At 53.0% G+C, this 11,031-nt stretch overlaps 19 non-coding genes across 19 annotated transcripts; all 19 read right to left on the reverse strand.

The window, feature by feature from the left end:
- Positions 1-200: 200 nt before the first annotated feature.
- On the reverse strand, positions 201-272 carry trnam-cau (transfer RNA methionine (anticodon CAU)). The gene has a single exon. It is a non-coding gene; the product is annotated as a tRNA-Met (tRNA).
- Positions 273-278: 6 nt separating this feature from the next.
- trnar-ccu (transfer RNA arginine (anticodon CCU)) lies at positions 279-351 on the reverse strand. The gene has a single exon. It is a non-coding gene; the product is annotated as a tRNA-Arg (tRNA).
- A 402-nt stretch (positions 352-753) lies between these two features.
- trnam-cau (transfer RNA methionine (anticodon CAU)) lies at positions 754-825 on the reverse strand. The gene has a single exon. It is a non-coding gene; the product is annotated as a tRNA-Met (tRNA).
- Positions 826-1,086: 261 nt separating this feature from the next.
- Positions 1,087-1,158, reverse strand: trnam-cau (transfer RNA methionine (anticodon CAU)). The gene has a single exon. It is a non-coding gene; the product is annotated as a tRNA-Met (tRNA).
- A 481-nt stretch (positions 1,159-1,639) lies between these two features.
- On the reverse strand, positions 1,640-1,711 carry trnam-cau (transfer RNA methionine (anticodon CAU)). The gene has a single exon. It is a non-coding gene; the product is annotated as a tRNA-Met (tRNA).
- A 339-nt stretch (positions 1,712-2,050) lies between these two features.
- On the reverse strand, positions 2,051-2,123 carry trnar-ccu (transfer RNA arginine (anticodon CCU)). Its single transcript has one exon. It is a non-coding gene; the product is annotated as a tRNA-Arg (tRNA).
- A 402-nt stretch (positions 2,124-2,525) lies between these two features.
- On the reverse strand, positions 2,526-2,597 carry trnam-cau (transfer RNA methionine (anticodon CAU)). Its single transcript has one exon. It is a non-coding gene; the product is annotated as a tRNA-Met (tRNA).
- A 339-nt stretch (positions 2,598-2,936) lies between these two features.
- Positions 2,937-3,009, reverse strand: trnar-ccu (transfer RNA arginine (anticodon CCU)). The gene has a single exon. It is a non-coding gene; the product is annotated as a tRNA-Arg (tRNA).
- A 402-nt stretch (positions 3,010-3,411) lies between these two features.
- trnam-cau (transfer RNA methionine (anticodon CAU)) lies at positions 3,412-3,483 on the reverse strand. Its single transcript has one exon. It is a non-coding gene; the product is annotated as a tRNA-Met (tRNA).
- Positions 3,484-3,744: 261 nt separating this feature from the next.
- trnam-cau (transfer RNA methionine (anticodon CAU)) lies at positions 3,745-3,816 on the reverse strand. Its single transcript has one exon. It is a non-coding gene; the product is annotated as a tRNA-Met (tRNA).
- Positions 3,817-3,822: 6 nt separating this feature from the next.
- Positions 3,823-3,895, reverse strand: trnar-ccu (transfer RNA arginine (anticodon CCU)). The gene has a single exon. It is a non-coding gene; the product is annotated as a tRNA-Arg (tRNA).
- A 402-nt stretch (positions 3,896-4,297) lies between these two features.
- Positions 4,298-4,369, reverse strand: trnam-cau (transfer RNA methionine (anticodon CAU)). Its single transcript has one exon. It is a non-coding gene; the product is annotated as a tRNA-Met (tRNA).
- A 339-nt stretch (positions 4,370-4,708) lies between these two features.
- On the reverse strand, positions 4,709-4,781 carry trnar-ccu (transfer RNA arginine (anticodon CCU)). Its single transcript has one exon. It is a non-coding gene; the product is annotated as a tRNA-Arg (tRNA).
- Positions 4,782-5,594: 813 nt separating this feature from the next.
- trnar-ccu (transfer RNA arginine (anticodon CCU)) lies at positions 5,595-5,667 on the reverse strand. Its single transcript has one exon. It is a non-coding gene; the product is annotated as a tRNA-Arg (tRNA).
- An 813-nt stretch (positions 5,668-6,480) lies between these two features.
- Positions 6,481-6,553, reverse strand: trnar-ccu (transfer RNA arginine (anticodon CCU)). Its single transcript has one exon. It is a non-coding gene; the product is annotated as a tRNA-Arg (tRNA).
- Positions 6,554-8,252: 1,699 nt separating this feature from the next.
- Positions 8,253-8,325, reverse strand: trnar-ccu (transfer RNA arginine (anticodon CCU)). Its single transcript has one exon. It is a non-coding gene; the product is annotated as a tRNA-Arg (tRNA).
- An 813-nt stretch (positions 8,326-9,138) lies between these two features.
- Positions 9,139-9,211, reverse strand: trnar-ccu (transfer RNA arginine (anticodon CCU)). The gene has a single exon. It is a non-coding gene; the product is annotated as a tRNA-Arg (tRNA).
- Positions 9,212-10,024: 813 nt separating this feature from the next.
- On the reverse strand, positions 10,025-10,097 carry trnar-ccu (transfer RNA arginine (anticodon CCU)). The gene has a single exon. It is a non-coding gene; the product is annotated as a tRNA-Arg (tRNA).
- Positions 10,098-10,910: 813 nt separating this feature from the next.
- Positions 10,911-10,983, reverse strand: trnar-ccu (transfer RNA arginine (anticodon CCU)). Its single transcript has one exon. It is a non-coding gene; the product is annotated as a tRNA-Arg (tRNA).
- Positions 10,984-11,031: the final 48 nt, after the last annotated feature.

The following is an 11,031-nucleotide window of genomic DNA, read 5'->3' on the forward strand; positions in this document are numbered from 1 at the left end:
TTGGATTGCAAGGCAGATTTGAGAAAATGCAGATGAGATGATCAGGACAAGTCAAAGGAGGTGCGTAGTCGGATACGGAAATGGCTGCACGTTCCCAAGTGAAAGCCTGCCGGTCGTAGTTTTCATTCCCGTGTCAGGCTGTGGGTTGTGAAAGGCAAAATGTGTGCGGCTCTACTATCGTGGCACCTAAAGGGTTTGCCTAGCAGAGGATGGTTTCGATCCATCGACCTCTGGGTTATGGGCCCAGCACGCTTCCGCTGCGCCACTCTGCTCCGCCTCACCCCAGATTGGACTCGAACCCACAATCCCTGGCATAGGAGGCCAGTGCCTTATCCATTAGGCCACTGGGGCTTACCAGCTGCGCTCCATCAGAGCCTTTGCTCCACTGGTATCAAAGGAATGTTTTAAATGTCGGGATAACCGGACAAAGCCACTGTGTTGAATTTTCGGGTCTCGGGCCCTGAGCTGGCAGAAAGCACTCCAGACTGACTGTGGCAGGTGAGCATGGCTATATTTCCTGATTTGAAATGTTTCCATGTCAGAAGATTGTTTGAAGAGGTGTTTGCATTTTACACGACAGTGTAAAGTGACGGGAAGATCAAGACTAAGTCAAGTGAACGTGTATATAAACGTGGAAGTGGCTACAGGTTCCCCACTCCGAAGCCCCCTCCACTCGCCGTTGTCAGCGCTGGCCCAGACTCTGAGGGAAATGGCGCGCGTCAACGCGCAGGAGAGGCATCTAAAAACTCGGCCTAGCAGAGGATGGTTTCGATCCATCGACCTCTGGGTTATGGGCCCAGCACGCTTCCGCTGCGCCACTCTGCTCTGCCTCAGTTCTGATTGCCTGCTCATTTCCATTAGCTCCAGTGCTCTCCTTGCAGTTTGATTGGATTGCAAGGCAGATTTGAGAAAATGCAGATGAGATGATCAGGACAAGTCAAAGGAGGTGCGTAGTCGGATACGGAAATGGCTGCACGTTCCCCAGTGAAAGCCTGCCGGTCGTAGTTTTCATTCCCGTGTCAGGCTGTGGGTTGTGAAAGGCAAAATGTGTGCGGCTCTACTATCGTGGCACCTAAAGGGTTTGCCTAGCAGAGGATGGTTTCGATCCATCGACCTCTGGGTTATGGGCCCAGCACGCTTCCGCTGCGCCACTCTGCTCCGCCTCACCCCAGATGGGACTCGAACCCACAATTCCTGGCTTATGAGGCCAGTGCCTTATGCATTAGGCCACTGGGGCTTACCAGCTGTGCTCCATCAGAGCCTTTGCTCCACTGGTATCAAAGGAATCTTTTAAATGTCGGGATAGCCGGACAAAGCCACTGTGTTGAATTTTCGAGTCTCGGGCCCTGAGCTGGCAGAAAGCACTCCAGACTGACTGTGGCAGGTGAGCATGGCTATATTTCCTGATTTGAAATGTTTCCATGTCAGAAGATTGTTTGAAGAGGTGTTTGCATTTTACACGACAGTGTAAAGTGACGGGAAGATCAAGACTAAGTCAAGTGAACGTGTATATAAACGTGGAAGTGGCTACAGGTTCCCCACTCCGAAGCCCCCTCCACTCGCCGTTGTCAGCGCTGGCCCAGACTCTGAGGGAAATGGCGCGCGTCAACGCGCAGGAGAGGCCTCTAAAAACTCGGCCTAGCAGAGGATGGTTTCGATCCATCGACCTCTGGGTTATGGGCCCAGCACGCTTCCGCTGCGCCACTCTGCTCTGCCTCAGTTCTGATTGCCTGCTCATTTCCATTAGCTCCAGTGCTCTCCTTGCAGTTTGATTGGATTGCAAGGCAGATTTGAGAAAATGCAGATGAGATGATCAGGACAAGTCAAAGGAGGTGCGTAGTCGGATACGGAAATGGCTGCACGTTCCCCAGTGAAAGCCTGCCGGTCGTAGTTTTCATTCCCGTGTCAGGCTGTGGGTCGTGAAAGGCTAAATGTGTGCGGCTCTACTATCGTGGCACCTAAAGGGTTAGCCTAGCAGAGGATGGTTTCGATCCATTGACCTCTGGGTTATGGGCCCAGCACGCTTCCGCTGCGCCACTCTGCTCCGCCTCACCCCAGATGGGACTCGAACCCACAATCCCTGGCTTAGGAGGCCAGTGCCTTATCCATTAGGCCACTGGGGCTTACCAGCTGTGCTCCATCAGAGCCTTTGCTCCACTGGTATCAAAGGAATGTTTTAAATGTCGGGATAGCCGGACAAAGCCACTGTGTTGAATTTTCGGGTCTCGGGCCCTGAGCTGGCAGAAAGCACTCCAGACTGACTGTGGCAGGTGAGCATGGCTATATTTCCTGATTTGAAATGTTTCCATGTCAGAAGATTGTTTGAAGAGGTGTTTGCATTTTACACGACAGTGTAAAGTGACGGGAAGATCAAGACTAAGTCAAGTGAACGTGTATATAAACGTGGAAGTGGCTACAGGTTCCCCACTCCGAAGCCCCCTCCACTCGCCGTTGTCAGCGCTGGCCCAGACTCTGAGGGAAATGGCGCGCGTCAACGCGCAGGAGAGGCATCTAAAAACTGGGCCTAGCAGAGGATGGTTTCGATCCATCGACCTCTGGGTTATGGGCCCAGCACGCTTCCGCTGCGCCACTCTGCTCTGCCTCAGTTCTGATTGCCTGCTCATTTCCATTAGCTCCAGTGCTCTCCTTGCAGTTTGATTGGATTGCAAGGCAGATTTGAGAAAATGCAGATGAGATGATCAGGACAAGTCAAAGGAGGTGCGTAGTCGGATACGGAAATGGCTGCACGTTCCCCAGTGAAAGCCTGCCGGTCGTAGTTTTCATTCCCGTGTCAGGCTGTGGGTCGTGAAAGGCTAAATGTGTGCGGCTCTACTATCGTGGCACCTAAAGGGTTAGCCTAGCAGAGGATGGTTTCGATCCATTGACCTCTGGGTTATGGGCCCAGCACGCTTCCGCTGCGCCACTCTGCTCCGCCTCACCCCAGATGGGACTCGAACCCACAATCCCTGGCTTAGGAGGCCAGTGCCTTATCCATTAGGCCACTGGGGCTTACCAGCTGTGCTCCATCAGAGCCTTTGCTCCACTGGTATCAAAGGAATGTTTTAAATGTCGGGATAGCCGGACAAAGCCACTGTGTTGAATTTTCGGGTCTCGGGCCCTGAGCTGGCAGAAAGCACTCCAGACTGACTGTGGCAGGTGAGCATGGCTATATTTCCTGATTGGAAATGTTTCCATGTCAGAAGATTGTTTGAAGAGGTGTTTGCATTTTACACGACAGTGTAAAGTGACGGGAAGATCAAGACTAAGTCAAGTGAACGTGTATATAAACGTGGAAGTGGCTACAGGTTCCCCACTCCGAAGCCCCCTCCACTCGCCGTTGTCAGCGCTGGCCCAGACTCTGAGGGAAATGGCGCGCGTCAACGCGCAGGAGAGGCATCTAAAAACTGGGCCTAGCAGAGGATGGTTTCGATCCATCGACCTCTGGGTTATGGGCCCAGCACGCTTCCGCTGCGCCACTCTGCTCTGCCTCAGTTCTGATTGCCTGCTCATTTCCATTAGCTCCAGTGCTCTCCTTGCAGTTTGATTGGATTGCAAGGCAGATTTGAGAAAATGCAGATGAGATGATCAGGACAAGTCAAAGGAGGTGCGTAGTCGGATACGGAAATGGCTGCACGTTCCCCAGTGAAAGCCTGCCGGTCGTAGTTTTCATTCCCGTGTCAGGCTGTGGGTCGAGAAAGGCTAAATGTGTGCGGCTCTACTATCGTGGCACCTAAAGGGTTAGCCTAGCAGAGGATGGTTTCGATCCATCGACCTCTGGGTTATGGGCCCAGCACGCTTCCGCTGCGCCACTCTGCTCCGCCTCACCCCAGATCGGACTCGAACCCACAATCCCTGGCTTAGGAGGCCAGTGCCTTATCCATTAGGCCACTGGGGCTTACCAGCTGCCCTTCATCAGAGCCTTTGCTCCACTGGTATCAAAGGAATGTTTTGAATGTCGGGATAGCCGGACAAAGCCACTGTGTTGAATTTTCGGGTCTCGGGCCCTGAGCTGGCAGAAAGCACTCCAGACTGACTGTGGCAGGTGAGCATGGCTATATTTCCTGATTTGAAATGTTTCCATGTCAGAAGATTGTTTGAAGAGGTGTTTGCATTTTACACGACAGTGTAAAGTGACGGGAAGATCAAGACTAAGTCAAGTGAACGTGTATATAAACGTGGAAGTGGCTACAGGTTCCCCACTCCGAAGCCCCCTCCACTCGCCGTTGTCAGCGCTGGCCCAGACTCTGAGGGAAATGGCGCGCGTCAACGCGCAGGAGAGGCCTCTAAAAACTCGGCCTAGCAGAGGATGGTTTCGATCCATCGACCTCTGGGTTATGGGCCCAGCACGCTTCCGCTGCGCCACTCTGCTCTGCCTCACTTCTGATTGCCTGCTCATTTCCATTAGCTCCAGTGCTCTCCTTGCAGTTTGATTGGATTGCAAGGCAGATTTGAGAAAATGCAGATGAGATGATCAGGACAAGTCAAAGGAGGTGCGTAGTCGGATACGGAAATGGCTGCACGTTCCCCAGTGAAAGCCTGCCGGTCGTAGTTTTCATTCCCGTGTCAGGCTGTGGGTCGTGAAAGGCTAAATGTGTGCGGCTCTACTATCGTGGCACCTAAAGGGTTAGCCTAGCAGAGGATGGTTTCGATCCATTGACCTCTGGGTTATGGGCCCAGCACGCTTCCGCTGCGCCACTCTGCTCCACCTCACCCCAGATGGGACTTGAACCCACAATCCCTGGCTTAGGAGGCCAGTGCCTTATCCATTAGGCCACTGGGGCTTACTGGCTGTGCTCCATCAGAGCCTTTGCTCCACTGGTATCAAAGGAATCTTTTAAATGTCGGGATAGCCGGACAAAGCCACTGTGTTGAATTTTCGGGTCTCGGGCCCTGAGCTGGCAGAAAGCACTCCAGACTGACTGTGGCAGGTGAGCATGGCTATATTTCCTGATTTGAAATGTTTCCATGTCAGAAGATTGTTTGAAGAGGTGTTTGCATTTTACACGACAGTGTAAAGTGACGGGAAGATCAAGACTAAGTCAAGTGAACGTGTATATAAACGTGGAAGTGGCTACAGGTTCCCCACTCCGAAGCCCCCTCCACTCGCCGTTGTCAGCGCTGGCCCAGACTCTGAGGGAAATGGCGCGCGTCAACGCGCAGGAGAGGCCTCTAAAAACTCGGCCTAGCAGAGGATGGTTTCGATCCATCGACCTCTGGGTTATGGGCCCAGCACGCTTCCGCTGCGCCACTCTGCTCTGCCTCACTTCTGATTGCCTGCTCATTTCCATTAGCTCCAGTGCTCTCCTTGCAGTTTGATTGGATTGCAAGGCAGATTTGAGAAAATGCAGATGAGATGATCAGGACAAGTCAAAGGAGGTGCGTAGTCGGATACGGAAATGGCTGCACGTTCCCCAGTGAAAGCCTGCCGGTCGTAGTTTTCATTCCCGTGTCAGGCTGTGGGTTGTGAAAGGCAAAATGTGTGCGGCTCTACTATCGTGGCACCTAAAGGGTTTGCCTAGCAGAGGATGGTTTCGATCCATCGACCTCTGGGTTATGGGCCCAGCACGCTTCCGCTGCGCCACTCTGCTCCGCCTCACCCCAGATGGGACTCGAACCCACAATCCCTGGCTTAGGAGGCCAGTGCCTTATCCATTAGGCCACTGGGGCTTACCAGCTGCCCTTCATCAGAGCCTTTGCTCCACTGGTATCAAAGGAATGTTTTGAATGTCGGGATAGCCGGACAAAGCCACTGTGTTGAATTTTCGGGTCTCGGGCCCTGAGCTGGCAGAAAGCACTCCAGACTGACTGTGGCAGGTGAGCATGGCTATATTTCCTGATTTGAAATGTTTCCATGTCAGAAGATTGTTTGAAGAGGTGTTTGCATTTTACACGACAGTGTAAAGTGACGGGAAGATCAAGACTAAGTCAAGTGAACGTGTATATAAACGTGGAAGTGGCTACAGGTTCCCCACTCCGAAGCCCCCTCCACTCGCCGTTGTCAGCGCTGGCCCAGACTCTGAGGGAAATGGCGCGCGTCAACGCGCAGGAGAGGCCTCTAAAAACTCGGCCTAGCAGAGGATGGTTTCGATCCATCGACCTCTGGGTTATGGGCCCAGCACGCTTCCGCTGCGCCACTCTGCTCTGCCTCACTTCTGATTGCCTGCTCATTTCCATTAGCTCCAGTGCTCTCCTTGCAGTTTGATTGGATTGCAAGGCAGATTTGAGAAAATGCAGATGAGATGATCAGGACAAGTCAAAGGAGGTGCGTAGTCGGATACGGAAATGGCTGCACGTTCCCAAGTGAAAGCCTGCCGGTCGTAGTTTTCATTCCCGTGTCAGGCTGTGGGTTGTGAAAGGCAAAATGTGTGCGGCTCTACTATCGTGGCACCTAAAGGGTTTGCCTAGCAGAGGATGGTTTCGATCCATCGACCTCTGGGTTATGGGCCCAGCACGCTTCCGCTGCGCCACTCTGCTCCGCCTCACCCCAGATTGGACTCGAACCCACAATCCCTGGCATAGGAGGCCAGTGCCTTATCCATTAGGCCACTGGGGCTTACCAGCTGCGCTCCATCAGAGCCTTTGCTCCACTGGTATCAAAGGAATGTTTTAAATGTCGGGATAACCGGACAAAGCCACTGTGTTGAATTTTCGGGTCTCGGGCCCTGAGCTGGCAGAAAGCACTCCAGACTGACTGTGGCAGGTGAGCATGGCTATATTTCCTGATTTGAAATGTTTCCATGTCAGAAGATTGTTTGAAGAGGTGTTTGCATTTTACACGACAGTGTAAAGTGACGGGAAGATCAAGACTAAGTCAAGTGAACGTGTATATAAACGTGGAAGTGGCTACAGGTTCCCCACTCCGAAGCCCCCTCCACTCGCCGTTGTCAGCGCTGGCCCAGACTCTGAGGGAAATGGCGCGCGTCAACGCGCAGGAGAGGCATCTAAAAACTCGGCCTAGCAGAGGATGGTTTCGATCCATCGACCTCTGGGTTATGGGCCCAGCACGCTTCCGCTGCGCCACTCTGCTCTGCCTCAGTTCTGATTGCCTGCTCATTTCCATTAGCTCCAGTGCTCTCCTTGCAGTTTGATTGGATTGCAAGGCAGATTTGAGAAAATGCAGATGAGATGATCAGGACAAGTCAAAGGAGGTGCGTAGTCGGATACGGAAATGGCTGCACGTTCCCCAGTGAAAGCCTGCCGGTCGTAGTTTTCATTCCCGTGTCAGGCTGTGGGTTGTGAAAGGCAAAATGTGTGCGGCTCTACTATCGTGGCACCTAAAGGGTTTGCCTAGCAGAGGATGGTTTCGATCCATCGACCTCTGGGTTATGGGCCCAGCACGCTTCCGCTGCGCCACTCTGCTCCGCCTCACCCCAGATGGGACTCGAACCCACAATTCCTGGCTTATGAGGCCAGTGCCTTATGCATTAGGCCACTGGGGCTTACCAGCTGTGCTCCATCAGAGCCTTTGCTCCACTGGTATCAAAGGAATCTTTTAAATGTCGGGATAGCCGGACAAAGCCACTGTGTTGAATTTTCGAGTCTCGGGCCCTGAGCTGGCAGAAAGCACTCCAGACTGACTGTGGCAGGTGAGCATGGCTATATTTCCTGATTTGAAATGTTTCCATGTCAGAAGATTGTTTGAAGAGGTGTTTGCATTTTACACGACAGTGTAAAGTGACGGGAAGATCAAGACTAAGTCAAGTGAACGTGTATATAAACGTGGAAGTGGCTACAGGTTCCCCACTCCGAAGCCCCCTCCACTCGCCGTTGTCAGCGCTGGCCCAGACTCTGAGGGAAATGGCGCGCGTCAACGCGCAGGAGAGGCCTCTAAAAACTCGGCCTAGCAGAGGATGGTTTCGATCCATCGACCTCTGGGTTATGGGCCCAGCACGCTTCCGCTGCGCCACTCTGCTCTGCCTCAGTTCTGATTGCCTGCTCATTTCCATTAGCTCCAGTGCTCTCCTTGCAGTTTGATTGGATTGCAAGGCAGATTTGAGAAAATGCAGATGAGATGATCAGGACAAGTCAAAGGAGGTGCGTAGTCGGATACGGAAATGGCTGCACGTTCCCCAGTGAAAGCCTGCCGGTCGTAGTTTTCATTCCCGTGTCAGGCTGTGGGTCGTGAAAGGCTAAATGTGTGCGGCTCTACTATCGTGGCACCTAAAGGGTTAGCCTAGCAGAGGATGGTTTCGATCCATTGACCTCTGGGTTATGGGCCCAGCACGCTTCCGCTGCGCCACTCTGCTCCGCCTCACCCCAGATGGGACTCGAACCCACAATCCCTGGCTTAGGAGGCCAGTGCCTTATCCATTAGGCCACTGGGGCTTACCAGCTGTGCTCCATCAGAGCCTTTGCTCCACTGGTATCAAAGGAATGTTTTAAATGTCGGGATAGCCGGACAAAGCCACTGTGTTGAATTTTCGGGTCTCGGGCCCTGAGCTGGCAGAAAGCACTCCAGACTGACTGTGGCAGGTGAGCATGGCTATATTTCCTGATTTGAAATGTTTCCATGTCAGAAGATTGTTTGAAGAGGTGTTTGCATTTTACACGACAGTGTAAAGTGACGGGAAGATCAAGACTAAGTCAAGTGAACGTGTATATAAACGTGGAAGTGGCTACAGGTTCCCCACTCCGAAGCCCCCTCCACTCGCCGTTGTCAGCGCTGGCCCAGACTCTGAGGGAAATGGCGCGCGTCAACGCGCAGGAGAGGCATCTAAAAACTGGGCCTAGCAGAGGATGGTTTCGATCCATCGACCTCTGGGTTATGGGCCCAGCACGCTTCCGCTGCGCCACTCTGCTCTGCCTCAGTTCTGATTGCCTGCTCATTTCCATTAGCTCCAGTGCTCTCCTTGCAGTTTGATTGGATTGCAAGGCAGATTTGAGAAAATGCAGATGAGATGATCAGGACAAGTCAAAGGAGGTGCGTAGTCGGATACGGAAATGGCTGCACGTTCCCCAGTGAAAGCCTGCCGGTCGTAGTTTTCATTCCCGTGTCAGGCTGTGGGTCGTGAAAGGCTAAATGTGTGCGGCTCTACTATCGTGGCACCTAAAGGGTTAGCCTAGCAGAGGATGGTTTCGATCCATTGACCTCTGGGTTATGGGCCCAGCACGCTTCCGCTGCGCCACTCTGCTCCGCCTCACCCCAGATGGGACTCGAACCCACAATCCCTGGCTTAGGAGGCCAGTGCCTTATCCATTAGGCCACTGGGGCTTACCAGCTGTGCTCCATCAGAGCCTTTGCTCCACTGGTATCAAAGGAATGTTTTAAATGTCGGGATAGCCGGACAAAGCCACTGTGTTGAATTTTCGGGTCTCGGGCCCTGAGCTGGCAGAAAGCACTCCAGACTGACTGTGGCAGGTGAGCATGGCTATATTTCCTGATTGGAAATGTTTCCATGTCAGAAGATTGTTTGAAGAGGTGTTTGCATTTTACACGACAGTGTAAAGTGACGGGAAGATCAAGACTAAGTCAAGTGAACGTGTATATAAACGTGGAAGTGGCTACAGGTTCCCCACTCCGAAGCCCCCTCCACTCGCCGTTGTCAGCGCTGGCCCAGACTCTGAGGGAAATGGCGCGCGTCAACGCGCAGGAGAGGCATCTAAAAACTGGGCCTAGCAGAGGATGGTTTCGATCCATCGACCTCTGGGTTATGGGCCCAGCACGCTTCCGCTGCGCCACTCTGCTCTGCCTCAGTTCTGATTGCCTGCTCATTTCCATTAGCTCCAGTGCTCTCCTTGCAGTTTGATTGGATTGCAAGGCAGATTTGAGAAAATGCAGATGAGATGATCAGGACAAGTCAAAGGAGGTGCGTAGTCGGATACGGAAATGGCTGCACGTTCCCCAGTGAAAGCCTGCCGGTCGTAGTTTTCATTCCCGTGTCAGGCTGTGGGTCGAGAAAGGCTAAATGTGTGCGGCTCTACTATCGTGGCACCTAAAGGGTTAGCCTAGCAGAGGATGGTTTCGATCCATCGACCTCTGGGTTATGGGCCCAGCACGCTTCCGCTGCGCCACTCTGCTCCGCCTCACCCCAGATCGGACTCGAACCCACAATCCCTGGCTTAGGAGGCCAGTGCCTTATCCATTAGGCCACTGGGGCTTACCAGCTGCGCTCCATCAGAGCCTTTGCTCCACTGGTATCAAAGGAATGTTTTAAATGTCGGGATAACCGGACAAAGCCACTGTGTTGAATTTTCGGGTCTCGGGCCCTGAGCTGGCAGAAAGCACTCCAGACTGACTGTGGCAGGTGAGCATGGCTATATTTCCTGATTTGAAATGTTTCCATGTCAGAAGATTGTTTGAAGAGGTGTTTGCATTTTACACGACAGTGTAAAGTGACGGGAAGATCAAGACTAAGTCAAGTGAACGTGTATATAAACGTGGAAGTGGCTACAGGTTCCCCACTCCGAAGCCCCCTCCACTCGCCGTTGTCAGCGCTGGCCCAGACTCTGAGGGAAATGGCGCGCGTCAACGCGCAGGAGAGGCATCTAAAAACTCGGCCTAGCAGAGGATGGTTTCGATCCATCGACCTCTGGGTTATGGGCCCAGCACGCTTCCGCTGCGCCACTCTGCTCTGCCTCAGTTCTGATTGCCTGCTCATTTCCATTAGCTCCAGTGCTCTCCTTGCAGTTTGATTGGATTGCAAGGCAGATTTGAGAAAATGCAGATGAGATGATCAGGACAAGTCAAAGGAGGTGCGTAGTCGGATACGGAAATGGCTGCACGTTCCCCAGTGAAAGCCTGCCGGTCGTAGTTTTCATTCCCGTGTCAGGCTGTGGGTTGTGAAAGGCAAAATGTGTGCGGCTCTACTATCGTGGCACCTAAAGGGTTTGCCTAGCAGAGGATGGTTTCGATCCATCGACCTCTGGGTTATGGGCCCAGCACGCTTCCGCTGCGCCACTCTGCTCCGCCTCACCCCAGATGGGACTCGAACCCACAATCCCTGGCTTAGGAGGCCAGTGCCTTATCCATTAGGCCACTGGGGCTTACCAGCTGCCCTCCATCAGAGCCTTTGCTCCACTGGTATCAAAGGA

The sequence above is a fragment of the Alosa pseudoharengus genome, unplaced genomic scaffold, assembly GCF_046254945.1.
Source record: "Alosa pseudoharengus isolate Yale_2024_CS ecotype anadromous, Long Island Sound unplaced genomic scaffold, YU_APseudo_1.1 YU_APseudo_1.1_scf_23, whole genome shotgun sequence".
NCBI lineage: Eukaryota > Metazoa > Chordata > Actinopteri > Clupeiformes > Clupeidae > Alosa > Alosa pseudoharengus.